At 38.1% G+C, this 27,808-nt stretch overlaps 1 long non-coding RNA gene across 2 annotated transcripts; it reads left to right on the forward strand.

Moving 5' to 3' along the window:
- Positions 1-1,912: 1,912 nt before the first annotated feature.
- LOC113108253 (uncharacterized) lies at positions 1,913-22,301 on the forward strand. 2 transcript variants are annotated; one of them, XR_003292762.1, is made up of 4 exons: positions 1,913-1,952; positions 20,893-20,960; positions 21,038-22,025; positions 22,129-22,301. It is a non-coding gene; the product is annotated as an uncharacterized LOC113108253 (long non-coding RNA). The 2 variants fall into 2 exon arrangements; XR_003292763.1 differs by lacking the exon at positions 1,913-1,952 and adding an exon at positions 20,536-20,642.
- Positions 22,302-27,808: the final 5,507 nt, after the last annotated feature.

Consider the following 27,808-nt stretch of genomic DNA (forward strand, 5'->3'; position numbering starts at 1 on the left):
GTTAACGTTTCTGTGTTTGTATTGCCCCATTGAGAACTGTGGACTCTGTTTCTTCTCGCGAGAGTTCGCTCGTGATGCGGGAATCCCTGTGACGTCAATGTGCTCACTTTAGGATTTAGCGATCGATCGCCTGATCCTTATTACCTGCTGTATTTACCTGTGACTTTGAGTTGCTTCCTCGTGGAAATAACCTGACACCATTGGATTATTTTACTGAGGACTTTCGTCACAGGACAGCGCTGTTCTCAACCTGCTCCCGGACTCCAAATATTGCACCGGTGAGAACGAACCGAACACACACACACACACAGAGACCCTCCATGAGAACGAGTGTAAGCAAGTTCACGAAAGGTTGGTATCTGGTGATCACCTTTACACAATCACACATTAAAAGTGGTATAAAAATATTTTTAATTTTGAATATAATTTTGTCAGTGTGTTAATGTCGACCCGAGAAGCCCCATTGGTCTTCAAAGGACATTACTCACTCTCCCTCATATATTTATTGTATATATTGTGTATATCTAGTACTTTTCTCTCTTCTGTCTTCTTGTATAATACACACTGGGTTGGCCTTCATTCTTTATTGCGGTGGTTATTTATACTTCCTTCATTCCTTCAAACCCCACTATTAAGAGGTAACAGAAAAGTTTATTTGTGTAGTCAGCTTATTTTAGGCCGAGCGTTATAAGCAGTGTTGTGCAAATTACTTCCAAACTGTAAAACATTATAGATTACTTGTTACTGTCATTTAAAAGTAATTCCTTCCATTACAATATTACTGTCTCAGAATTGTAATGCGTTACATTACTCCAGTATTACTTTTGAGTTACTTTCACCAAAATAACTACAGAAATAGAAGTTAACATTCTGAAATGTCACAATGTACTGCAGAGTATTTTATCTCCAGTAGAGGAGTAGCATAATGACTGTGGGCGATCCAGACTACTAACAATAGAGCTTATAATCGACAAAGTGAAGGATCAAGACAACACAAGACAGGATGACAGCCAGAATCACAAACGATCCAAGTCTGTTACAAGTATGGTAGAGGTAAAGAGATTATCTGGCAATATCTGTGAATTGCTTGGGTCTATTCATATTAGACACAACAGGACTATATGTAAACTCTAATGCCATATACAATTGTAAAATGACAAGATGCGCACACATCCATCTCGTGAATGTACAGTCTTCTGCTATCTTCACTCATTAGCCTCTTTTCCACTGTCCAGTGTGAGCCGAGGCTAACAGCGAGCCGGACGGAGCTAATAGCCTCGGACCTCGAGCACAGAGGACGAAATCATTCTGTGTCATGACAGTATCCTCACACTCTCCTGTAAACCCCGTCCTAAACACACTTTCACTGGACTACGTCACACAATACAGAGTTACACCAGCGAGAGAGAGATGAATGAAAAAACATCACTAAACAAATATATCAGAAGCTGTCTTTATTTCCAAACGTGGACACCACACGCAGCTATTGACTGACCACAAACAGGAAATGGAACTAATTTGCTGCATCTTTGATTCGTTCATGTCTCACTGTTTTATTCTTTTCTCTTTTCTTTGATCAATTACATTTTAGGCTTAAAGTGTGTTGTAAAGCGTTACTGAACAAGAAAAGAGTGAAATATTACTGAAAATTGATTAGTAATGCCTTACACTACTGCGTTACAGCTAAAAGTAATATGTTACTGTAATGTGTTAATGTGTTTAATGTGTTAAACTGATCTGATCTGAGAGAGTGAAGAGTGTGTCATTGTTCTCTACAGGTTGAGATATTGTGACGTCACAGATGAAGGTTGTTCTGCTCTGACTTCAGCTCTGAGATCAAACCCCTCACACCTGAGAGAACTGGATCTGTCTGAGAATAAAATAAGAGATTCAGGAGTGAAGCGTCTCTGTGCTGGACTGGAGGATCCTCGCTGTAAACTGGAGAAACTGTGGTAAGATTATATATGACACACTGTAAAATATTTGTGAAGTGAAAAACAAATCACCCAGAAAGCCAGAAAACACAATAGTTGTATCAAGAGACATAGATACAGAAAGTAAAACATTGTGTGTCTTTGTTTCTTGTTCATGTGTGGACTTCTGTGTTCATGTTAAAGCTGTTTCTGCATTAGCAACACCTTTAAATGGATTCTGTTACGCTAAGTGCTAATAGCTCGTCTTGTTAGCAAAGGCTTGACTGTTTATTACTAAAATTACTAAAGAAAGCAGTCAGATAAGTGAGAGAGTAAGAACAGTGGGCTTTTGAGGCAACCGACCCGAGTACAAATCTGCATTTCTTCTCATTTACTCCAGTGTATATGAGCTCAGAGAGGTGTTTATATTAAAGAAAACATAAGAAAATATTCAAAACACTGAAATAAAACATCTAACATGTGTATAATTAAATATATATGTGTTGTCCTCGTGTTGATCAGATGTTCTGGAGAATCAATCACATGCAGCTCATATTGTTCCCAAACTCAGAAGCGTGAGTCTCTTCCTGCAGCTTCAAGAACAGCTTTACTGATCAGCAGCTTCAGTGTGATTAGGAGCAGGTGTAGGGGGCTTTAGGAAGAGACACAAGGAAGGACACTAGAAGACACCATCTGTTTATAATCAACAGAATCAGAGAAAGAATATGTTATTACCTTCTGTTTAGTAAAGCACTGCAGTACATTGAGGTGTGAGTACTATCTGCAAGTATGAATAATATCTCACAGTGAAGGAGATCTCAGGTTCTGATATCCTTGAGTGATGGAGAAACACACACACACACACACACACACGTACACACTCTCTCTCTCTCTCTCTCTCTCTCTCTCTCTCTCACACACACACACACACACACACACACACTCTCTCTCTCTCTCTCTCTCTCTCTCACACACACACACCCCACTACTCTGTACATATTAATACAGACCAATATAAAGCTCAGCTGTGTAATGAATAGTGTGATTTAACATAAGAGACTATTTGCAGGGATGAGTTTATAAAGACTGTAGTGTGACGCTCCATGTCTGCTGTTACTGTACTGTTTCTGGTTCTGATTCACTGTTAGTGCTGCGCTTGATTTGAGACGCTTTAATTTGCATTTGGGAACACAACATTCATCATTAGAAACATTTATAAATCTGTTGTTGTTTACAAAGAAGTTTAGTGTCACACAATCCTTCAGAAATCATTCTGATTTACTGCTCAAGAAACATTTCAGATTATTATCAATGTTAAAAACAGTTTTGCTGCTTAATATTTTTGTGGAATCTATGATACGACTCAAACATTTGTATAGGATTTAAAAAAAGAGAGAAATTAATAATTTTATTCATCATTCATGAAAGCGACAAAAACTGTGTGAAGGAATTTAAAATGATTTCTATTTAATAAATGCATTTACCAATTTAATTAATATATTGATAAATGCAAATAAATGCTGTTCATTAAACTTTATATTTATCAAAAAATAAAGTGCATCATTTCAACACAAAATATTAAGTAGCAAAATGTTCAACATTGATAATAATCAGAAATGTTTCTTGAGATTAAAATAAATTGTAATGACTTCTAAAAGATCACGTGACATTGAAAACTGGAATAATGATGAAGAATATTCTGATTTGCATCACAGAAATAACATTACATTTTATATTAAAATTGTAAAAAAAATTTGTATTTGTAATAATATTTCACAATATTTATTTTACTTTATTTTGATCAAACAAAATTCAGCCTTGATGAGCAGAAGATAGTTTGTAGCTCGGCCACATAAGAGGTATACGTTTATAAAGCTGTTGATTAAATGTTAATCTGATTGTTGATGTGGCACAGCTGTTATTAACCCTCTAAGTGCCAAAGTCACAAAATTACGACAAGACGTCACCCTTAATAAAATAGACTGTAGTTCCTTCTATGGTGTAATATCTCATTTGTATTCCCTTCCACTAGATGGCAGACACGTAGTACTTTGATTCTAGACCAACATTATGCATTGTTTATGTTCAAAGTGTCAAGCTCTCATGTTATTGATGAGGAAGCAATTCATTTCATAGCGTGAGTGTAAATCGTGAGATTTATGAGAGAAAATCACCAGATGGCTAATACAAAGAGGATGTGTTGCAAATGTTGTTCACCGATTCTGACTCTGAAGGGGAATATTTGCCTTTTGGAAATGACTATCAGCCGTCTAATGATCACGCGTCTCGCGGTACATCTTTGCAGCGCAATGGTGCACCGTGCAAGGCGAGATTGTTCACGAAGCACAAACAAGCGATCGTTTCGAGCCTTTGCTCAACGGGGAAGCGGGTGACAGAGGTGAACGTGGTCATAGTGTCCATAGTGAGAGGACACTATGAATGAGAGGAACCATACTCTCAAGAACTACGAACTGTGTCACATAGATGCCTGATTGGGCAGATAGATGCTCAACTGATCAAAAAATAGGCTCATGTATTTTACTATGTCACAGTAATATAGTAATAATCTACTACTTTTCTCGTTTTTTTCCCCCTGATCATTTGGAATGAGAATAAAAAGACAAAAAACAACAACAACAGCAGCCAAATAATAAAAAAAAAACTTGCAAATAAGTTCAAACATCCATTTAATATCTATTCCCAGCCGGCATTTCAGCGTTGATTCAACGTTGAAACAACGTCAGGTACCATGGTTGAATCAACGTTGAATAACCTTTCGATCTTGCAAATTGGATCAACGTTGAAATCACGACGTTGATTCACCGTTGAAATCGTGACGTTGGTGTACGGTTGAAATCACGACGCTGATTCACCGTTGAAATCCCGACGTTGAATCAACGTTGAATTACCTTTCGTTTTTGCAAATTGGATCAACGTTGAAATCACGACGTGGATTCACCCTTGAAATCGCGACGCTGTTTCACCGTCTTACCTGCATTACGGGTGAATTAGGGTCGTGCTGCAGACCTGGGATGAAAGCTGAATGAGGTGTTGATTTTGAAAAGTTAATCAACGTTGTTTCCCCGTCGTACCTTGCACCGTGTATAAATACACCTAGATCCTAGTGGGCATTTAGATCAACACGGTACATGCAAGGCTAAAAATCTAATGACTGGCAGCAATGGCTTTACAAACAACTTCAATAAACTACCACATGCTCAAAATTGTCAAACAGCAGTTTAATTTTGGAAACATACTGTATAAAACAGATGAAAATAATCCCACACTTTATTATGCAGAGTAGCCTATGCATGGAGGTAATGCTAAAAACATGGAGTAGAACAATCCAAATACAATAATATTTAAAGGTTTTTGTAAAAAAAAATTGGCACATAAATGCATATTTTTTGCAGCACTTACAAGACAAACCCTTGTACCTTTAGGACTGAAACCAGTGGATCTTTTATTGGGTGGAAAACTACAGTTACTGTCAAAAACACGTTTTAGTAATGTGTCTCATTACAAGAGTTGTGTACATTTGTGCAGTGAAAATGTGTTGCACAGTACGAGCAGGGAACCTTCAACCAGTTGATTTCTAACGGGAACCCCCCGGACTGTGACTTCTTTACCGTGGGGAATGCAGAATGAGATTTCTACCGCAGGGCACTCTAAAATGTTAGAACCAGCAGCCTCATGTATATAGTGTGGTTGTGCTTCGGGTGATCCTTGAAAGTGTCCCAGCGCTAGGTCCTTTCTGATGCCATCCCCTCCACTCTCTCCCACTTGTGCACTTTCTGTACCGTCCTGTATAAACATTTACATTTAATCATTTAACAGACGATTTTATCCAAAGCGACAAATAAGAACAGCAGAAGCAGTCAGGTCAACAAGAGAACAACAACAGAATACAAGTGCCATGACAAGTCTCAGTTAGTCTAGCACAGAATGCATAGCCAGTTTTTTTAAATATTTTTTTTATATGAAAGACAAGATATGAAGGAAACGTGCTAGCATTAGTTGGTTAAGTTCCGGTGAAAAAGATGAGTCTTAAAATGTTTCTTGAAAATGAGTAAAGACTCAGCAGTTCGGATTGAGATTGGGAGGTCATTCCACCAGCTGGGCACAGTCCAGGAAAAGGTCAGGGAGAGTGATTTTGAACTTCTTTGGGATGGCACCACAAGGAGTCGTTCACTTGCAGAGCGCAAACTTCTGGAGGGCACATAAGATTTAACCAGTGAGTTTAGGTATGTTCACAATGTTTCACAATAACTTTGATATTGTGAAATATATTTAACTGAAAACTGAATGCAAAATAAATTACACAATATTTTCACTTTACAGTTCAGTAACAGTGAGGTTGGAAACAAAGTGGACAACACTATTCATTAAACACTTATTTAATGTATTCAGATGAAAATGTACAATATTAACAAATTATTCACAAGCAGTGTTTTCAGAGCCCCCAGTTACACTGTTTTAATCAGAACACTAGCAATACAGTGTAGTAAAACAAGTAAAATCTAATTCAGTAAATTTTTATTAAACTAAGTACAATCAAAACCTATCACAAAAGGTCAAAGCATCTCTAGCAGAAGTGACAGTGCCATGTAGCAGATGAACAATTTCTTACCAATGTTTCAAGAATAAACTGGATCCTCGATGACTCTACAAGGGGAAAGAAGAAAGAGTTTACTGAAAAGTTCTTAAAAAGCAGGATTTCATATTATACCATTTCTTTAAACCACTGGTTCTCAAACTTTTTATACCAAGTACCACTAGAAAATATTTGTTATTAAATATTAAGTTGCACCATAATGACCAACATTACATTTCAGCAGCGTAGTAGGCCAAACTATTCAGCTACAGGTCTACAGTTAAAAAATGAGGCAGTTTTATTCTAATAAGAATATTAATTGTTGACAGACACTTTACCATGGTAAATACAGTTTGAACATTAACACTACAACTGTGCTTACATACACAGGTAAATGGAAAAAAAAAAGTTTAAATTAAAATGTAATTTTAAATGTAATTATGTAACAAAAGTTACAAAACTGTACTGTACTTTAACTGTAACATACTTAAAAGTGCAAAAAAAAAAAAACTCAAAGATTAAGTTAAAATGTATTAACATTAATTAGTTTAATTTAGTGTTTCACCTGCATAACAACTAGAGGGGGCCTGACACTTTGAGAACCATGGCTTTAACAATCCTTTTATTATTAATTCATTAAAATTATATTATTTAAATACCGACATTTGCACTTATATGTTTCAGAAAACACTTTGAAACTATTATAAGAATACAAACATATATAACACACCTAATGCATGGGATTCATATCAGAATAATATGGGAAAATCTCTAAAAGACAGACATTAACACATAACCTACCAGCAACACATTGGGTGAGCATTTAACTTGATCATCTGTGATAAAGCAATGCAAAAATAGACACACGGCTATTTATTTATCTGCAGGTTACATGTCATTTAAGCTACCCATTTGTAAACTCTGGTAATACTTTACTATTTTCAAAAGATAATAAAGATAACGTTAGCGATTTTCTTACCTCATTTTGCCAGTATGTTTTCAGGACCTCACAGAACACCCTTCTTGTGTTCACAGTTTTTGTTCTCCATTGACAAGTCACGACTCAAATTCGCTCAAAATAAATGAAAAAATTAAAGGTAAGCCCTTTCAAGTCACAAGCTTTTGAAATCTTGATGCCAAAATACAACATTTTTTTCCAAAAAACCCTGGCGCCTTAAGGGTTAACGTTTCTGCGTTTGTATTGCCCCGTTGAGAACTGTGGACTCTGTTTCTTCCAAGGGGCAAGGAACTCGACCGGAAGTTGAAGTCGGGTGGGGGCTGCCATCTTTTAGCAGAACTTCACTTGCGTTAGCATTCCCATTGACTCCCATTCATTTTGGCGTCACTTTGACAGCGAATAACTTTACATCTGAGGCGTTTAAAGACTCTGTTTGTCCATTATTTATTTCTAAAGATACACGACAATGTATAAAGGGCTCCATTACCTTCTATGTTACATTATGGCCCCGTATAAACAGTTTTTGTAAATAATAGGCTAACGATTGCGTCATAACCACTCGGCTCTCTGTCGCATTACCGTACAGACAGGTGGAGAAGCTCGCAGGCAATTAACTTAATATGGCGTACTGGTGTTACATTTTAAAATACTATACAAAATAATTAATCAGAATACTTACTCCTGCTCACTCACGACAAAGAACTCCCCGCTCAAGCTCGCCGTCTCTGCAAGATTAACGATGGCAGTTGCACGCACAGCCACTTAGAAGATTTACATCTGGCAGACAGGTTGCTGACGTCGTCAAGCTTCGTTTGAGTCTGCGCGTCAGAAACGGAAGTGCTAAAATACGCTAAAACTGGGCTTCATTTGTCTCAATTGAGTTCCAATGGGGTCGCTGTGTCCATTTCTTTTACTGTCTATGGTAATTAGAGGGAAGCACAACATTTTTTGACCGTATCTGGAGATCATGTTTGAACGTGTTTGGATGTGATTATGTGGCAGCATTCAATAATATCATAAGTGCATTGTGCAGCAAAACTGTGAGTTATGACCAGTACAATCTGTGATGAATAAATCTGATAAAGCTGACTTTGGAGGACAATGCTTCTTTGTGGATCTCACGTGTCAGAAACTACCCTACAACACCTCAAGTGACAAAAACAATTGGTTTTTATGTCACTATATTTGTCAAAAAATGCTTCTTTGTGGATTATCGCGCATCATTTTGGAACCTTTTGAACGTTTAATGGACTAAACTCTGGATTTCGCTTTGGATTTGGATTTAATTGGATGCAGCAGTGAATCGAGGAACAGCCGTGAGGAAGAGAATTGAATGAAGTCAATCAGGTATGTGTAGCGCTACTGGAATGACTTTGTGTGCACACATGTAACAGCGTAAATCCAATGCATTGGTTGCTTGAGTTTTAACGTTGCTAAGAAGTTTAATGAATTTTACAGTCTGCGAATATGAGTGTTGGAAATCATGATGATGTTGTGGCCGCTGGTGAACAAATAGAGACTACGGAGTCATTTGAGAAAGTTGAAACTGAGCCTGTGAGGGAAAAGAGGCCCACTAAGCTCACTGCTAAGGCATTATTGGAAAAATTGGAAACTTTACAAAAGACAAGAAAGGCTAAAGGCTAAAGCAAGGCAAATAACTTAATGACTATTATAAAAGATTTTATGTCCAATCGAGAATATGAAAAGGAAGTGCAATGTTCTTTTGAGAAATTCATAAAATTGAGAGATGAAGCAAGGGAAATGCATGATTCTGTGATGGTTCTTTTGCCCAGTGAAGAAAAGGAAAAACAACAAACATGGTTCAGTGGCAAGATGTTGATTTGCAATGGGTTTATAGATGATGTTGAGAAATGGTTGAATACTGAAAGTCAAGTTTCATGTTCTGGTGTTGAAGAAAATGTTCATCAAAATGATGTTGATCCAGAAGATAGCATTTCAAACATCTCACGTCAATCAAGTAAAACGTCTAGAAAGAAGGGTTCAAGCAGTGTGCGTAGTGGGAGATCCTCCGCTTCATCAGCACGAATAATGGCAGAGAAGGCTTCATTAATGGCACGTGCAACTGCTTTAAAGGAGAAACATGCTTTGGAGCTGCAACAGGAAAAGCTGAGACGCAGACAAGAACAACTGGATATTGATGCAGAAATAGCAGCTGCTACTGCCAAAATTTCTGTTTTAAATAGTTCTAACAATCAATCTCCCAAAACCTGCACTGATGATATGAATGCCTATTATGAAAAAGGAACTGTGAAGAAGGTACTCTCAACCCTCATGCAGAGGAATATATGCCTAAGAAAACTTCACAGCAAGGAAGCTCAAGGAATGTCATTCGGCAAACTCAAAGTGCACCACAAGTTGATCTTAATTCTGCATCACCAGTGCAAACATCAAATGTGATGCAGAACAGTGCTGGAACATCATCTTCAAACATTTACAGTATCATGCAAAAACAAAATGAGATTACTGCCCTCCTCGTACAGCAACAACAATCCAGTACACTGCCTCAAAGAGATATTCCTGTGTTTGATGGTAATCCTCTGCAATATAGAACTTTCATCAGAGCATTTGAGCATGGAATAGAAGACAAAACCAAAAATAATCGAGATTGCTTATACTTTCTGGAACAATATACACGAGGTCAGCCTAGGGAACTTGTACACAGTTGTCAACATATGGATGCACAAAGAGGGTATTTGCAAGCTAAAGCATTGTTAAAGGATCACTTTGGTAATGAGTTCAAAATAGCTGCTGCATATGTAGATAAGGTTCTTGGATGGCCTTCAGTAAAATCAGAGGATGTAAATTCATTGCAGAGTTATGCTGTCTTTTTGCGTGGACGTTGTAATGTAATGGAAGAGATTGATTATATGGAGGAGCTGGAGATGCCAAGCAATTTGAAAACCATTGTCACAAAGCTACCTTATAAATTAAGGGAAAAGTGGAGAACTGTTGCCTGTGAGCTAATGGAAAGGCGTAATCATAGGACAAGGTTCAAAGATATTGTCAAAGTCAAAATGTCATCTAATCCACTGTTTGGTGATATCCAGAGTTTCCAACCTGTACAACAGAAACCTCAATCTAAGACTAAAATTAAAAACAGCTTTGCAACAACGGTTGTTACCAACAGTAAATCAATCCAATGCTGTGAGACTGATTTAAGATAAAAGTCCCAAATGGTATGTTTGTGCTGCAAATGTGATCACTTATTGGAACAGTGTACACAAATGCAAAACAAGCTGCACAGAGAAAAATTGAGCTTCCTAAAGGAGAAAGGTATTTGTTTTGGCTGTCTTTGTGTTGTACACATGAGCAAGGATTGCGACAAGCACTTGACTTGTACAGTATGTGGCCAAATGCATCCAAGCATTTTGCATATTCAACAAAAGGAAAGAGTGGGAACTCAAGATCAGAAATGTCCATCATTAAATAGTGCACATGTCACCCTTAAATTTTGTGGGCAAACAGGGGCTGGCGACGATAGAGACTGTGCATTATCAATTGTACCAGTTCAAGTCAAATCTAGTAAGGGACCAAGAGTAATTCAAACTTCCGCATTTTTGGATCCTGGCAGTTCTGCCACATTTTGTTCAGAACGCTTAATGCACAGTTTGAAAGTAAAAGAAAAGATTACTAATATCGTTTTGAAAACAATGGGCAATCAAAAGGCTATTGGTAGTACTATTTTGACTGGACTGGAAGTCTCTAGCCTTCATGATGACATCTTTTACAGCCTTCCAGAAGTGTTCACTCAAGAGAGAATGCCTGTGTCCAGAGACAACATTTTCACTCAAAAGGATTTGGATAAATGGTCATATCTGAAAGGTGTAAAGATCCCTCAACTTCCTGCTGATGTTGATTTGCTGATTGGAGCAAATGCTTCCAAGGTAATGGAATCCTGGGAGGTTATAAACAGTGATGGAGAAGGACCATATGCAGTTAGAACCCTATTGGGATGGGTTGTAAATGGACCACTCCAAGGAAGCAAGGATAATAGAAATAAGATCGAATGTCCAGATGTTACAGTTAACAGGATTTCTGTAAGCAAATTGGAGGAGATGCTCAGTAAACAATATAATCATGACTTTAATGAGAATGCTGCGGAAATAAAAGGAAATGTCAAGAGAGGAGCATGCATTTATGGAAAAGGTAAGCAAGTATATTGAGCTTGAAGATGGACATTACAAATTGAATCTTCCTTTCAGGATGGAAAACCCCATGTGGCCTAATAACCTTTGTGTGGCTAAACAGCGCTTAATTGGACTGAAAAGGAAATTTGAAAGAAATCAAGCTTTCCATCAAGAATATTCAGTACGTACTGAAGCAAGGTTATGCTGAAAAAGTACCATTGCATCAGTTAAAACATGATGAAGGGAAAGTTTGGTATATCCCTCACCATGGGGTTTATCACCCCAAGAAAGGAACACTAAGAGTGGTATTTGATTGTGGCGCTGCCTTTAAAGGTACATCACTTAACGATCAACTTCTACAGGGTCCTAACTTGACAAATTCACTGTTGGGAGTTCTTGTGAGGTTTCGACAAGAGCCAATTGCAATTATGGCTGATGTGAAGGCAATGTTTTACCAGGTCAAAGTTGCAGCAGAGGATACTGATTTTCTTCGTTTTCTATGGTGGCAAGATGGTGACTTAAAGCAAGAACCCATGGAATACAGGATGAATGTACATTTGTTTGGAGCTGTGTCATCTCCAAGTTGTGCTTGTTATGCTCTACGCAGAATTGCTGAAGACAATATAGGCGTCTTGCCGGAAAAGGTAATTGACACAATTCACCAAAACTTCTACATGGATGATTGTCTGAAAAGTGTGGCTTCAGAGGAAGAGGCCATCTTTTTGATTGATGATCTCACAGCTGTTTGTTTAACAGGAGGTTTCCAGTTAACAAAATGGGTTAGTAATAGCCGTGCTGTGCTGCAAACTGTACCTGAAGAACATAGAGCCCATGGGATAAAAATGATGGACTTAGACAAAGATCAATTACCAATGGAAAGAGCTCTTGGTTTGTGGTGGTGTGTTGAATCAGATACTTTCAAGTTTAAAATGACTATCAAAGATCATCCTTGTACCAGGCGTGGTGTTCTATCGACAGTATGTGCTGTATATGACCCTTTAGGATTTTTGGCACCATTCACTCTCACAGCAAAAATTCTTCTGCAAGAGCTTTGTAGGACAATATGTGGATGGGATGAATCACTACCCTCAAATCTCCAAAGACAATGGTCTTTATGGTTGAAAGAGCTTGGGAGGATTGCAGATTTCAAGGTGGAAAGATGTCTAAAACCAACAGGGATGGACAAGCCTACTAATGTTCAGTTGCATCATTTTGCAGATGCGAGTACACTTGGATATGGCACTGTAACGTATCTTAGGATGGAGACAAATCTTGGTGTCCATGTAACTTTCCTACACAGCAAAGCTAGAGTAGCACCTTTGAAACAAGTAACCATTCCACGTCTTGAATTGACAGCTGCGGTACTTGCTGCTCGAGTGGACAAACTGTTGAGGGCAGAGATGCAGTTTCCATTGGTGGACTCTGTGTTCTGGACAGACAGTATGTCTGTGTTAAAATACATAAAAAATGAGGACAAACGTTTTCTTACCTCTGTGGCCAACAGAATCTCTGCAATAAGAGAAATTACAACACCATTACAGTGGAGATACATACCTACCTCTCAAAATCCAGCAGACTGTTGCTCCAGGGTTCTGAACGCAGACCAGCTGTTAACAAACAGAGAATGGATCAATGGACCAGGTTATCTGAAGAAACCAGTCGAAGAATGGCCAGTTCAAATATTTGATTGTACTCTTAAACCAGATGATCTTGAGGTAAAGAGAAACATGTGGGTAAATAGCACTGTTGTAAATGAAATGTCAAGTGCAACAAATGCTACTCATAGGCTGATTACTCATTTTTCAGACTGGACCAAGTTGAAGGTTGTTGTTGCTTGTCTCTTGAAGTTAAAGAAAATTCTGAGACAATTTGGATTCTTCTGGAGTATTAATTTCTTCTTAAAGCATAGAGAAAGAGCTTAAAAAACTAACAGACTCTGTGACCACACCAAATCTGACTTTGGAGGACCTGAATGAAGCTGAAACGGCTATTGTTGCATTCAGTCAACGGCAACAGCTCAGAAAAGAAATTGCTGCTCTGTCGTCTTCATCTGTTTCAAAAATAAGAAGCGATAGTAAGTTATATAAATTGGATCCTATCTATCAAGATGGTCTTTTGAGAGTTGGAGGACGATTAAGGAATTCTGTTATGCCTGAGGAAACAAAGCATCCGATCATTCTGGCTAAGGAACAGCATATCGCCACACTAATCTTGCGGCATATAGATCAACAGTTAAGCCACAGTGGAAGAAATCATATGCTTTCCAAGCTAAGGAAAAGATATTGGATCATTAAGGGTAATGCAGCTGCCAGAAATATCATATCAAGTTGTGGCCATTGCAGACGTTTTGGAGTTAAGGTGAGTGAGCAAAAGATGGCAGACTTACCAAAGGAGCGACTCCTTCCAGATCTGTCTCCATTTACAAATGTTGGGGTGGATTATTCTGGTCCTGTGGAAGTTAAAAGAGGACGTTCCATTATAAAACGCTATGGAGTCATCTTTACTTGCATGGCAAGTCGTGCAGTTCATTTGGAAGTCGCCTATTCTTTGGACACGGATTCATGCATCAACTCTCTACGAAGATTTATTTGCAGACGAGGGCAAGTAAATCATATAAGATCAGACAATGGTACAAATTTTGTTGGAGCCGAAAGGGAGTTAAAGGAAATGCTTAGTTCATGGAATAAAAGCAAGATTCAAAGGGTAATGCTTGAGAAAGGCGTTCAGTGGAGTTTCAATCCTCCGGGAGGTTCACATTATGGCGGAGTGTGGGAGCGTGTGATCAGAATGGTCAAAAGAATTTTAAATTCAATCTTACATCAGCAAACTTTGGATGATGAAGGATTCCAGACTGTGCTGTGCGAAATTGAGGCCATTCTGAATGATCGCCCAATAACAAAGCTGTCAGATGATCCTAATGATTTGGAACCACTTACTCCAAATCACCTTCTTCAGATGAAAGGTAAACCAGTACTACCATCTGGACTATTTGACAAATCTGAATTATACAGCAAGAGGAGATGGAAACAGGTCCAGTATATGTGTGACTTATTCTGGAAAAGATGGACAAATGAATATCTGCCTTTGCTTCAAGATCGGCAGAAATGGAATAAGGAAAGGAGAAACTTTGTTCATGGTGACATCGTTGTTATTGTGGATTCAACCGCTCCATGTGGATCTTGGCTGATGGGACGAGTTTTGGAAGTCTTTCCAGACAAAAATGGACTTGTACGTTCTGTACGAGTACAAACTAAAACCAGTGTACTCGAGAGACCCGTGACAAAGCTTTGTCTGTTGTATGACTGATTGCAAAAACGGTTTACTTGTGTACTACAGAGGACTTCTTGTATTGAACTGTAATGTCTGCCTTCCATGTACAATTAGGGGCCGGGGTGTAAGAGCCATTATGGTCTATTGTAATTCTGTGTTTTACCACTGGGTGGAGTGTGGGCCTAAATTAGTATATAGGTAGGTAAAGAGTAAGAGAGGGCAGGTGTGTAATTAGAGGGAAGCACAACATTTTTTGACCGTATCTGGAGATCGTGTTTGAACGTGTTTGGATGTGATTATGTGGCAGCATTCAATGATATCATAAGTGCATTCTGCAGCAAAACTGTGAGTTATGACCAGTACAATCTGTGATGAATAAATCTGATAAAGCTGACTTTGGAGGACAATGCTTCTTTGTGGATCTCACGCGTCAGAAACTACCCTACAACACCTCAAGTGACAAAAACAATTGGTATTTATGTCACTATAAATGTTAATAAATGTTTGTGAAAATAAAATGAAATGTAAATCTCCCAAGAAATTCTGTACAGATACTAAATACTTTGACAGTGTAGAGATGAAAGAACCTGAGATACTTTGATCTTCTGAGAAACAGACAATACAAACATACACGGGCATCTTCGAGACACCCCATGGACTGGAGGAGCAGGAGACCTCCTCCCCTTCTGGCCATTTGTTTCATTATAAATCCCTTCACCCATTCTTCCTTCTACTCAGTCTGCTCAAAATGATTACATGAAAATGTCAATGTCTGGTATCATTTGAAATGTCTCCGTGCAACTGGTACAATGGTCTCAATCTTACAAAAGTAGATTAGAAGATAATACAGATCCGAAGAGTCAAGAGATATCTTGATTACTGTGATGGGAGTGTCCTTTTCTAGGGTCCTCCATGTAAATTACCCCCTGTTCCCATTGAGTTGTAAAATCACCCAGGCTTGGGACCTGAGTTAATGCAAATTCCAATTGTTAGTTCCTGTCTCCATCTCGGGGGATGTTTGTCTTGGTCTGAGGTATTTAAAGGATTGCAGCAAAAGGATCAGCGCGATTCTGTAGCCAGAAAGCCCGTAATGTGTTGTGTGTCTCTTCACTTCATACTATGTATTTTCTAAGGTCAGGTATGCTTATTTTACTTTAAGATTAATCTTTGAGAATTTGATGTTTTATAATGCTATGATTTGATATGGTTCAATTGGATATGTAATTGGCAGAACACATATTTACCTGACTGATAATAAATTGTTACATTTGATTTTATTCTGTTTTACTCTGTGATTATTGACTCTAGTAGATTACGTTGTATCCTTGTTAGCAACATGAGCACCTGAATGAACAAGTTAATATAAGAGTAGGAGTTAACTAGAATAATCAAATGTCAGAAGAATACTAATTAAAAAGGCATTCAACCAATTTGCATTTCAACCTAAATTCGAGGTCATACTAAAATGGAGTCAGATTAAATAAATAATGGAGTCAGATTTGAGTTTAACCTAAATTGAATTAACTCTACGCGCTGAAAGACCGAACACGCAGGAAACCTTCATCCAGCACCGGATTCCTTCCTTGGGCCGAGTGCCTGGACCTTACAACAGTCAATATATACTTAATACACTTCTGCTAATGCAAGGATTTTTGTTTGTATTTTTCTCCACACCAAGCCACGCCCATCTATAAGCCCCTCCCCATATCAAAACCCTGCCCCCAAAATCACACTCTAAGCTAAACTCAAAAGTTGGCAGCCCTGCCATATAGATGATTGATAGATTAGAAATATTAGACAGAATGGAAGGTTAAATGAGTTTGAATGGTCTAGAAATAGAAAATAGAATGGCATTTAAATGGAGTCTAAAGACCTTCAGTTTGTTTACATTTGAATTTTGACAGTTGGAGTTTGAATAGTCTTGGCTCATCTGAACATTTCCTCAATGTAAGTCTGTGGGATTTTGATGATTTTTAATCTTCATTTTTAGGTAAACTTTAAATCATAATTAGAGGAGCAAGTGAGTGTTTCTCCAGACAGATCTGTGCTTATATCACTATGAAACAATATCTCACATTCAGCTCTGTGTGTCTGTTCAGTCCTGAAGCACATGACAGTTTCAAACAGCAGCATTGAGCATCAACATGCAGAAATCTCATTCTATCAGCAGCAGTTTGTGGCAATGCTTGTCATTATATCTCCTCTCCTGCTCTGAGACCAGAGTCAATAACAAACTACACACACTTCAACTACAATTAACACTGTGTCATTGTTCTCTACAGGTTGATGAAGTGTGATGTCACAGATGAAGGTTGTTCTGCTCTGGCTTCAGCTCTGAGATCAAACCCCTCACACCTGAGAAAACTGGATCTGTCTAGGAATAATTTAGGACCATCAGGAGTGAAGTTACTCTCTGATCTGAAAGATGATCCACGTTATAAACTGAAGACATTATACTACTGTGAGTATATTATTATTTAAATCTTTTAAAATGGCCAAAGTTTAGTAACAGACATATTTGGAGAATATAAGATAATAATTCAGCTCCACTTTAGTTTCTGTTCTTTAAACGGTTTAATTCTGTGATGATCTATGAATATATGAATATGTTCATCTCCTCCAGTGTCTCTGTGTGTAAATGATAAAGAGAGAGTTGTTGATCATTCACTGTTATTAATCTATGATCAATTGTTCATCAGATCAGAGTATGTGAGCGGAGTGGAGTGTCAACAATTTCTCCTCCGCGCTCAGATCATTTAATTATCACTCCGCTCCGCTCCACTCCACACTCACTGATATCAGAAACACCGCTCCGCCTTCACTCCACGTCTAAAGTATTTCAGCTAAATAGGTTTAACATGTGATTTCTTGCTAAATATCCAGTTATATTACGGGCTGTTGGCATGAATTGTTCTCGTGACGGAGCGGTGCTGGAGCGCTCTTGGAGCGAGTGACTCCAAGAGCGACGCTCCGACTTTTAAAAGATCCACTCCTCGCTCCAGTCAAAATCACACGCTCCACTCCGCGCTCCGCTCACATACTCTGATTCATATCTCTGACTGTAATATGAATATACTGTGTGTTTCTGAGCTGGATCTGCTGATGTGATGTGACAGCAGTAATGTCTCATACTCATATCTGACTGTCTGTGTGTTTTATTGTAGGACTCTCAGTATTTAGACGTCAGTTCAGTTTCCTCAGGATCAGCTGATGGTGAATAAGAGCCGCTACAGGAATCAGTGATGTGAAGTTAAATGAATGCATGGAAGTGTAATGTGTGGAGCAGTGTTGATGAACAGAAGAAACAAGCTTCAAAAAAACTGAACAAATTCAGCAAAAGACGTTTTTATCCAAAGGACATTAAGAAAATAGCTGATATGTTTATACAGCACTGAAAACCAATGTGATATTTTCAGTGATGGGCTTATATCCTGAACTGTCCAGATTTAATATAGATCATCATAACTGTGTATCCTGAAATTCAGAAATAGAAAACTTATCACTTTTTCTTTTTCTTTTTCTACATTTTCTTACATTTTAATCCAGTCTAACATTTGAGTGTGTAACCTTTCTATGTATGTGTTTATTTTTATTAAAATATGTATCATCTCAAGAAGAGGGGCGTCCACTTGATATCATCATGAGAAATGTGTCCCTGCTGTATCTTGATTTAAATACAATTCAAAACCTTTTTTTTTCATTGGCACGGTATGAAAACATATAAATACATAGTAAATGTAAAAGTACCTATTCAAATAAAATGAGAAACAAAGCACAATATCAATTAGAAATGAAATACAAAATATAGACTTAAAATTCACCAAATAAATAAAACTGCGAACAGAGATGTAATTGTTTGATCAAAATGATTGCTACTGACAATAGTAGGAACTGGATATTGTTGGTTCAGCTGTGTTTGATCAGGGTTGGAGCCAGTGAAAACTTTTTGATTTGAAGTTCAAGGTAAATTGTACTTTATTTTGTGTGTCAGGAAACATGCAAGTATCTTCTGCTGCATCCAAAAAGTTTTCACGCCCCAGCTCTTAATGCATTGTGTTTCCTTCAGGAGCATCAGTGAGTGTGTGAATCTTCTGTAATAGTTGTGTTTGAGTCTCTCAGTTGTCTTCAGTGTGAAAAGATGGATCTTAAAATCATACAGTCACTGCTGGAAAGAGTTCAGATACGCAAAAGATGCTGGAAAACTGAAGAATCTGCAGGAGCTAGAGGATTTTTATGATTTTTAAACGTAATCATCTATTATATAAAATATCTTACTCGGGTCAGTACTAAAAAAATACCATGCATTTTGTATGATCTCTTATTTTGTTAAAATTATTCACTATTTCTCAGATTCTGCAACATTCATATACCACTGTAAATATCAGCATCTTAAACAGATTACAGCATATATTTGCTGTGTTTCATTCTTTAAATCTTCCTCTTAAACATGTCTAATAAGGCTTTCAAAAAAAAAAACTATTCTAATGCAAAAATGCTGATGAATTTGAAATGATTATGGGGATTTGTTTCTAATTGTTTAAGCAACGTAATTAATTATATATGGTTACTAAACATTATTTTAAACATGAACTTTTTTTCAAAGATAGTCGTGTTATTTTATTGCTTTGCAGAAACGTTCATTAGTAATATTTCACTCGATGTGTCTCTTGTGTCCTCGGGAGAGAAGACAAAAGCATCCCTCCAACTGAAATTATGTCTTTTAAATTCCAATATTATTAGAAAATGTATTATATTTAAGTACAAAACTCGGATTAGGTTTTTCAGCTCTAGTGTCTAACACACTGAGTTCCAGTTAATCTCAAAGAGAGTTTCAATGTGGTTTATTGGAGCACTAGTGTGATCTTCATTTTATCAAATTATTATAATCACAACTATTCATTTTACAATCCTGCTACTAGCATTTTATTCAGACTAATATATATATATATATATATATATATATATATATATATATATATATTTTTTTTTTTTTTTTCAAATGAATTTTGCACATAAAATTAATACAAAACTATCTGAATTTTTGATTGTGTAAATTTTTATTATAAACAAGTGTAATTTAACAAAAATGAATATTATATGGGATTTAAAACAGTTTTGAATTAGATTTAAATTGTTTTGTTTGTTTTTTCACTTTAATATTTAACGTTTGAAATTTAACACAATGGATTTTTAAGGCAAAGTTTTCTAGACATGTATTTTCAACAGATTTTTTGTTCTGACTTCTTAGACTGCAAATATCCAGTTTTTAAAAATACAGCTTCAAGTTTTCAAAACGAAGAAGAAATTCAGAACATCAAATTCAATTTTCTAAAATTCAAAGAGGGACACCGCCGAAATACTGCTGCTCCCGGAACCAGATTTCAGACAGACACCTCAGATTTCTGAACCAATAATTGTGATATATTGTAATATATTATTTTCCCTTTTTATTTTCTAATATTTTATATATTTGAGTACATTTAATAATATATTGATGATACATGTATTATATAATATATTGCAAAATATACAAATGATTGCCGCTTTCAATATATTGCAATATATTGGAAAAAATAAATATATATAAGAATGTATGCTTAATATATTACATGATATTTTCCAATATACTGCAATATATTTTTGTTTCATAAGGGGAATGCAATTTACCAAAGAAAAGAAAATATGAGGCAGAACGCACGCTTGCTGTTCTCTGGTGAATTCTCTCTTCATGAACAACAATGTAGAGCTGTGCACACAATGTAAGTAAGAGATTAATTTGACAGTGTAAACAGCTTCAGTGATTATAATCAGAGTTTTTGAGAGAGCTTGAACTCTTGCTAGACTGAAGTCAATGATAATGTTCTTGACTTTGATGATTGATTCTTTGCTCTCTTTCTGTTCAGTGAAACGCTTATAATTGGGAACTTACAATGTTTTGACTAATTCATGTTAAATACAAAGTCAATCGTGTTAAATATATTTTATGACATGGTTCATTTGTGGTTACAGAGCTGACGTTAGATCAAACCAAGATTTCATCATAACGGGACAAAAGCATGACAAGCACAAGAGATGCAGTTAAGTTTAATTTATAGTGAATTTTTTACATCGGTCAAAAGCTAAAAAATAATTAATCTGTTTTCTTTTTCTCAAGTCTTACAGACACAATCGACACACTTAAAGAGGCAATAGACCCTTCAGCCATTTTCATCCTCTGTGTCACAAGAGAAGACATGTTCTCCCGAGGCCTGACACAGAAGAAGTCCTCTCCGAAGAATCCCCTCAGAGTCTCTTTCATTGGAGATCCTGGGATAGATCAAGCTGCTCTGATGAAACAATTCCTGACCGCTGTGTGTTTGTTCTCAGATGAAGCACCATTGCATTAATTATGCAGTTTTATCAAATGTAGTCATCATCTTCTTAAGTAACTTCATTGCATTTGTTTATTAGTACTGGAAACTTGCTTTTTTCACAGAAATGATGTCCGGAATTGAGGAAAGATTATTTGAGGGAGAGAGCACTGGGAACAATCTGAAGTATTCAATTACAGACTTTCAGAAGGACAATTTCAGGAAGGTTTATTATCATTACAGCTGGGTAAAATAATATTGATGTCTCAATTTTAATCGAACCAGTCTCATCTTTACAAACTGATTGGTAAATCCCAAGGATGGATCGTCTCTTTACAGCTGATGAATGAACAGAACATTATAGCACATCTCTCATCCATTAAACTACAATAGTCTTTGTGCTTTGTTACTTTTGATAAGAAACAAAGTCTCAGATTTGAATTCTGTCCATCTTATCTTGAAATGTAACCAATAAATCTGACTGTGGTGCTCTCTATCTAATGCAGTGACGATCACGCAGTGTGTCTCAGGTCAAGTGAAGGACAGCATGCAGCACACTTGAAAGATCACGTGTTCCTCTGTTTTTAACAACAGTTACGGGCTACAGCGCCAAATAAACATGAATGAATGCCAAAGGGTCTGTAAACAGATACAGGACAATTTACTGACATGAATCCTGTCACATGTAATCGCTCAATCAGTGCTTCAGCCGTACTTCAGAGACGTCACAAACAGCTCGTCAACAAGATGTCATGTTTCTCATCAAATCCATATTCAGGGACCATCAACTTGGTATTCAGCTACAAAATGACTTCTGGAGAGGAGCATTTTGATAAATAAATACACCATATTACATTCATTGTAATGTTTAATCAATATTGTTGTTGTACTTTAGGATAGTTGGTGAAATAATGGCAGTGAGCATTACTCAGGATGGACCTTTATCATGGAGTGGATTTACAATTTCATTTCTTCCGGGAGATTAATAAAGATGAGCTGACATAACAGATGCAGACCTGCTAGATCTGATTGACAAGGTTTTCTAATTCAACTCAATTCAGATTTGTATATACAGTATTGTTCAAAATAATAGCAGTACAATGTGACTAACCAGAATAATCAAGGTTTTTAGTATATTTTTTATTGCTACGTGGCAAACAAGTTACCAGTAGGTTCAGTAGATTGTCAGAAAACAAACAAGACCCAGCATTCATGATATGCACGCTCTTAAGGCTGTGCAATTGGGCAATTAGTTGAAAGGGGTGTGTTCAAAAAAATAGCAGTGTCTACCTTTGACTGTACAAACTCAAAACTATTTTGTACAAACATTTTTTTTTTCTGGGATTTAGCAATCCTGTGAATCACTAAACTAATATTTAGTTGTATGACCACAGTTTTTTAAAACTGCTTGACATCTGTGTGGCATGGAGTCAACCAACTTGTGGCACCTCTCAGCTGTTATTCCACTCCATGATTCTTTAACAACATTCCACAATTCATTCACATTTCTTGGTTTTGCTTCAGAAACAGCATTTTTGATATCACCCCACAAGTTCTCAATTGGATTAAGGTCTGGAGATTGGGCTGGCCACTCCATAACATTAATTTTGTTGGTTTGGAACCAAGACTTTGCCCGTTTACTAGTGTGTTTTGGGTCATTGTCTTGTTGAAACAACCATTTCAAGGGCATGTCCTCTTTAGCATAGGGCAACATGACCTCTTCAAGTATTTTAACATATGCAAACTGATCCATGATCCCTGGTATGCGATAAATAGGCCCAACACCATAGTAGGAGAAACATGCCCATATCATGATGCTTGCACCTCCATGCTTCACTGTCTTCACGGTGTACTGTGGCTTGAATTCAGAGTTTGGGGGTCGTCTCACAAACTGCCTGTGGCCCTTGGACCCAAAAAGAACAATTTTACTCTCATCAGTCCACAAAATGTTCCTCCATTTCTCTTTAGGCCAGTTGATGTGTTCTTTGGCAAATTGTAACCTCTTCTGCACATGCCTTTTTTTTAACAGAGGGACTTTGCGGGGGATTCTTGAAAATAGATTAGCTTCACACAGACGTCTTCTAACTGTCACAGTACTTACAGGTAACTCCAGACTGTCTTTGATCATCCTGGAGGTGATCATTGGCTGAGCCTTTGCCATTCTGGTTATTCTTCTATCCATTTGGATGGTTGTCTTCCGTTTTCTTCCACGTCTCTCTGGTTTTGCTCTCCATTTTAAGGCATTGGAAATCATTTTAGCTGAACAGCCTATCATTTTTTGCACCTCTTTATAGGTTTTCCCCTCTCTAATCAACTTTTTAATCAAAGTACGCTGTTCTTCTGAACAATGTCTTGAACGACCCATTTTCCTCAGCTTTCAAATGCATGTTCAACAAGTGTTGATTTCATCCTTAAATAGGGGCCACCTGATTCACACCTGTTTCTTCACAAAATTGGTGACCTCAGTGATTGAATGCCACACTGCTATTTTTTTGAACACACCCCTTTCAACTAATTCAACTAATTGCCCAATTGCACAGCCTTAAGAGCGTGCATATCATAAATGCTGGGTCTCATTTGTTTTCTGAGAATCTACTGAACCTACTGGTAACTTGTTTGCCACGTAGCAATAAAAAAATATACGAAAAACCTTGATTATTCTGGTTAGTCACATTGTACTGCTATTATTTTGAACAATACTGTATTTATTTCTGAGGAGGGTCTCAGGAAGAGGCCCTAATATGTCGAGTGCCACTCGTTCATAAGGACGAGACGTTACAGAAGGAATAAGTGGGGCCCGAGGAACCGGACCGATTTCCTTATGAACCGCACATTCAGGACATTCCTGACACCATCGTTTCACATCCCTATACCATCCCGGCCAATAAAAACGATCCCTCACCTTTTCTTGTAGCTTTTGCACTCCCAAATGGGCTCCAGTTGTAATATTATGCAATAACCTCAACATTTCTGGTACCATAGACCGTGGAACAATAACTTGAGTCTTTGCGCTCAGACCAATTTTGGAGGCAACACCCCCACCAACCTCTGCCCCTGAACCTCTATCTGCTCCCAGACTAAGGCATACTTCTTAAGGGATGGGTAGGCATTCACTATCTCCTGTCTACTACCTTTCTGGCTCTTCAGTTTTAGTATCAAACTCAACTCTGGGTCACTGTGCTGGGCTCTGGTCAACTCATTCAGTCCTCCTTCCACCTCCCCCATTTCACAATTCAATATCTCTCCCTGTTCCATAACACCACCCTGAGGTGAAGGTTCTACTTCTACATAGCTAACAGAGCTAGCCATAATCTCCCCAGAATAAGCAGGTAATCTTGATAGCGCATCAGCATTAATGTGCTCTTTACCTGGTCGGTGAACGATTTTATATTGGAAAACAGCTAGCTGTTCCAACCACCGGGCCAACTGGCCTTCCAGGCCCTGGAAATTATGCAACCAACGAAGGGAATTATGATCTGTTCGCAGCAAAAACTCTTTCCCTAACAGGAAATGTTTGAAATACTTGGTAAAAGTAACCAGACTAAGAAGTTCTTTCTTGGTAGTGGCGTATTTACGTTCTTGTTTACTCAGGGTTCTACTGGCATATGCTACCACTTGTTCTAAACCATCAACTTCCTGTGACAAAACAGCCCCAATCCCCACGTCACTGGCATCTGTATCCAGAATAAATGAACGCTGCGGGTCTGGATAGGCTAAAACAGGAGCAGTAGTGAGACATGCTTTCAACTTCTCAAAAGCAACCTGGCAACCATCATCCCACTGAAATCGCCTTCCCTTTTCTGTAAGCCGATGCAATGGTCTAGCCAACTCAGCAAAACCCCTTACAAATCGCCTATAATATGAGGCTAAGCCCAAAAAGCTTCGTACCTCAGTCTGATTTTTAGGGATTGGCCATGATTGTACAGCTTCCTCTTTACTGGGATCGGCCATAACCCCCCCAGCCGAAATAACGTGACCCAGGTATTGCACTTTGGTAGCAAACAGATTGCCCTTAGATGGTTTCACTTTAAGATTGGCAGCCTGCAATTTGGACAATACTTGACCTAACCGCTGAAGATGTTCCCTAAAATCTTTTCCAAAAACTATAATGTCATCCAAGTAGACTAAACATGTGGACCACTGCAAATCTGCCAGAATCAAGTCCATAAGTCTTTGGAATGTACTTGGACTATTGGATAGTCCAAAAGGAAGAACATTAAATTCAAAGAGCCCCTGTCTTGTTATAAAGGCTGTTTTAGGGCGATCTATAGGGTCCACTTCAACCTGCCAGTAGCCACTAGCTAAATCTAAAGTAGAAAACCACTGTGCATGAGTTAGGCTATCTAATGCATCGTCAATACGTGGAAGAGGATATGCATCCTTTCTAGTAACATCATTTAACTTCCTATAATCGACACAGAACCTCAATGACCCATCTTTCTTTCTCACCGGAACAACAGCAGCAGCCCAAGGACTACAGGATGGTCGTATGATACCCCCTTCCTGCATCTGCTTCACATGATCTGCCACCTCCTGCTGCAAATGAAGTGGTACCCGACGAGGAGCCAATTTAATGGGCTTTGCATCCCCAGTGTCAATCTGATGTAGAGTCCTATGGGTCCGCCCTAAATCCGTGTCACTTTGACTAAAAACAGGAAGATAGTCATTCAATAATTCTTGAACAGCTTGTAACTGTGTCGGTTCCAGGCCCCTATCATTCAGCCCCAGATTTTGTAGCAAAACTTCAGCGGTCCATGGCTGCTCCACTAAATCTTTCAGTGAACCCAGAGAATTGACTGCACTATCCCCTATCTGAACATCGGTAAACAAAGCTCCAATAGTCATCCCTTTTCTTAGGATAAGTTCCTCACTGGTCACATTAATAACCCTTAGCGGCAACATTCCCTTTTCCACTCTACATAACACCCGGGCCACCAGAACTTCAGTAACCAATCTATCCGAAGGTTCCAGCATTCCTTCCAACCACTCTTGCCCCACTCCTTCAACACTACCAGGAATTATAACCTCAGTTCTCGAGGGCACAATCCCACCGCTGCCACCAGTGTAATAAATTTTGCCACTGCTAGGGGCCACTGGTAATGCAGACTAACACCTATTCTGCCACCACCTTTAATTTCACCCCGGTCTGGTCCGGGAGGAGCACTCAAAACACTCAAGACCAAGAATTATCAAAGAATACACTTTTTATTAACAATAGCAGCCATTTGGCATTGTCTCACTTAAATATCCTGATTACACACACTGGTCATATTTCATTAAACCGTGACACACATTTAAAAGAGAACCCAAGTACTCACTCCAAATTCACAGCACACAATAAATTAGGTGAAATCTCATACACAGCACACTTAATTAGAAACTCCAAACCTAAATCACATGCTCTATGTGAAACAACCAGCACAGGTAATCAACATACTTCAGGAGGACAGTAATCACAAATGACTGAGTACAACCATAACCCACACAACTCCGTAATAATAAAATAACTTCGGACTTCTCTGTCCACGTCCAACGACACCCTGCCGTCACTGTAAGGACTCAACCTTCCCCTCCGCGGAAATGCTGAGAAGGTTTCTTTCAAACAGCCTGCCAAGTCCACCTACACTCGCTTCCCTGTCTATCTAAGTTTACCCCCCACTGTCTACCTCCGGGCCAATAAGTGGGACCCCGGTTTTCTTCACGCCGGTGGTGCTAGGCAACCACGAACGCAACGGATCCCTTGCTTTTGTGAACCCGGCAGGCTTTACAAACACCGCGTCTCAGTCTCTTTCACAGTTCATTATTAGGCATCAGCGCGCCCTCACCTTTCCCCGCCCCCGTATTTAAAAGCCTCCCAAAATTGTTCATTGTCCACAGGTGTACTCACAGACATCGTTCCTTCCGTAGCAATGACGTACCACCATCAATAGAATCATAATCATTACAGTATAATAATTAGCACAGATGATTAATTTAGCGCTGTAAACGCGCGTGTCAGGGGCGGAGATGCGCCGCGGAGCGTCAGACGCGCGTGAGGACCAAACACAGCAGAACTGTAGGAAACTTCACTCCTCTTATTATTTCTCTTTTACTATAGCGATTTATTTTTAGATACGTGGTCTGAGTCTTTCATAGAGTTGTAGAGTTATTAGAGTTATTAGAGAAATAGAGTTATTTTTTACATTCTTTGGTCGAAGTTTTCAGATCGGGACTTCGGAGCCTGTTCGCGACTCGGTTGATTCAGATCGGCACTTCGGAGCCTTTTCGCGACATGGTTGATTCAGATATAGTATAGGTTGATTCAAAAATACAAGAAAAAAAAGTGAAATATTATTATGAAGTAAAACAACATTATTTTTATTTTAACATACATTAAAATCTATTTTATTTCTGTGATTTCCAGCATCATTCCTCCAGTCTTCAGTGTCACATGATCTTCAGAAATCATTCTAATATGATGCACAAATCTGATATGATTTGTGCTGTTGAAACTGTATAAGAAGAGCATTTATTTAAAATAGAAGACTTTTCTAACAATAAACACTATAGAGTTCAAAAGTTTGTGGTCAGTAAAA

Source organism: Carassius auratus, chromosome 9 (genome assembly GCF_003368295.1).
Source record: "Carassius auratus strain Wakin chromosome 9, ASM336829v1, whole genome shotgun sequence".
NCBI lineage: Eukaryota > Metazoa > Chordata > Actinopteri > Cypriniformes > Cyprinidae > Carassius > Carassius auratus.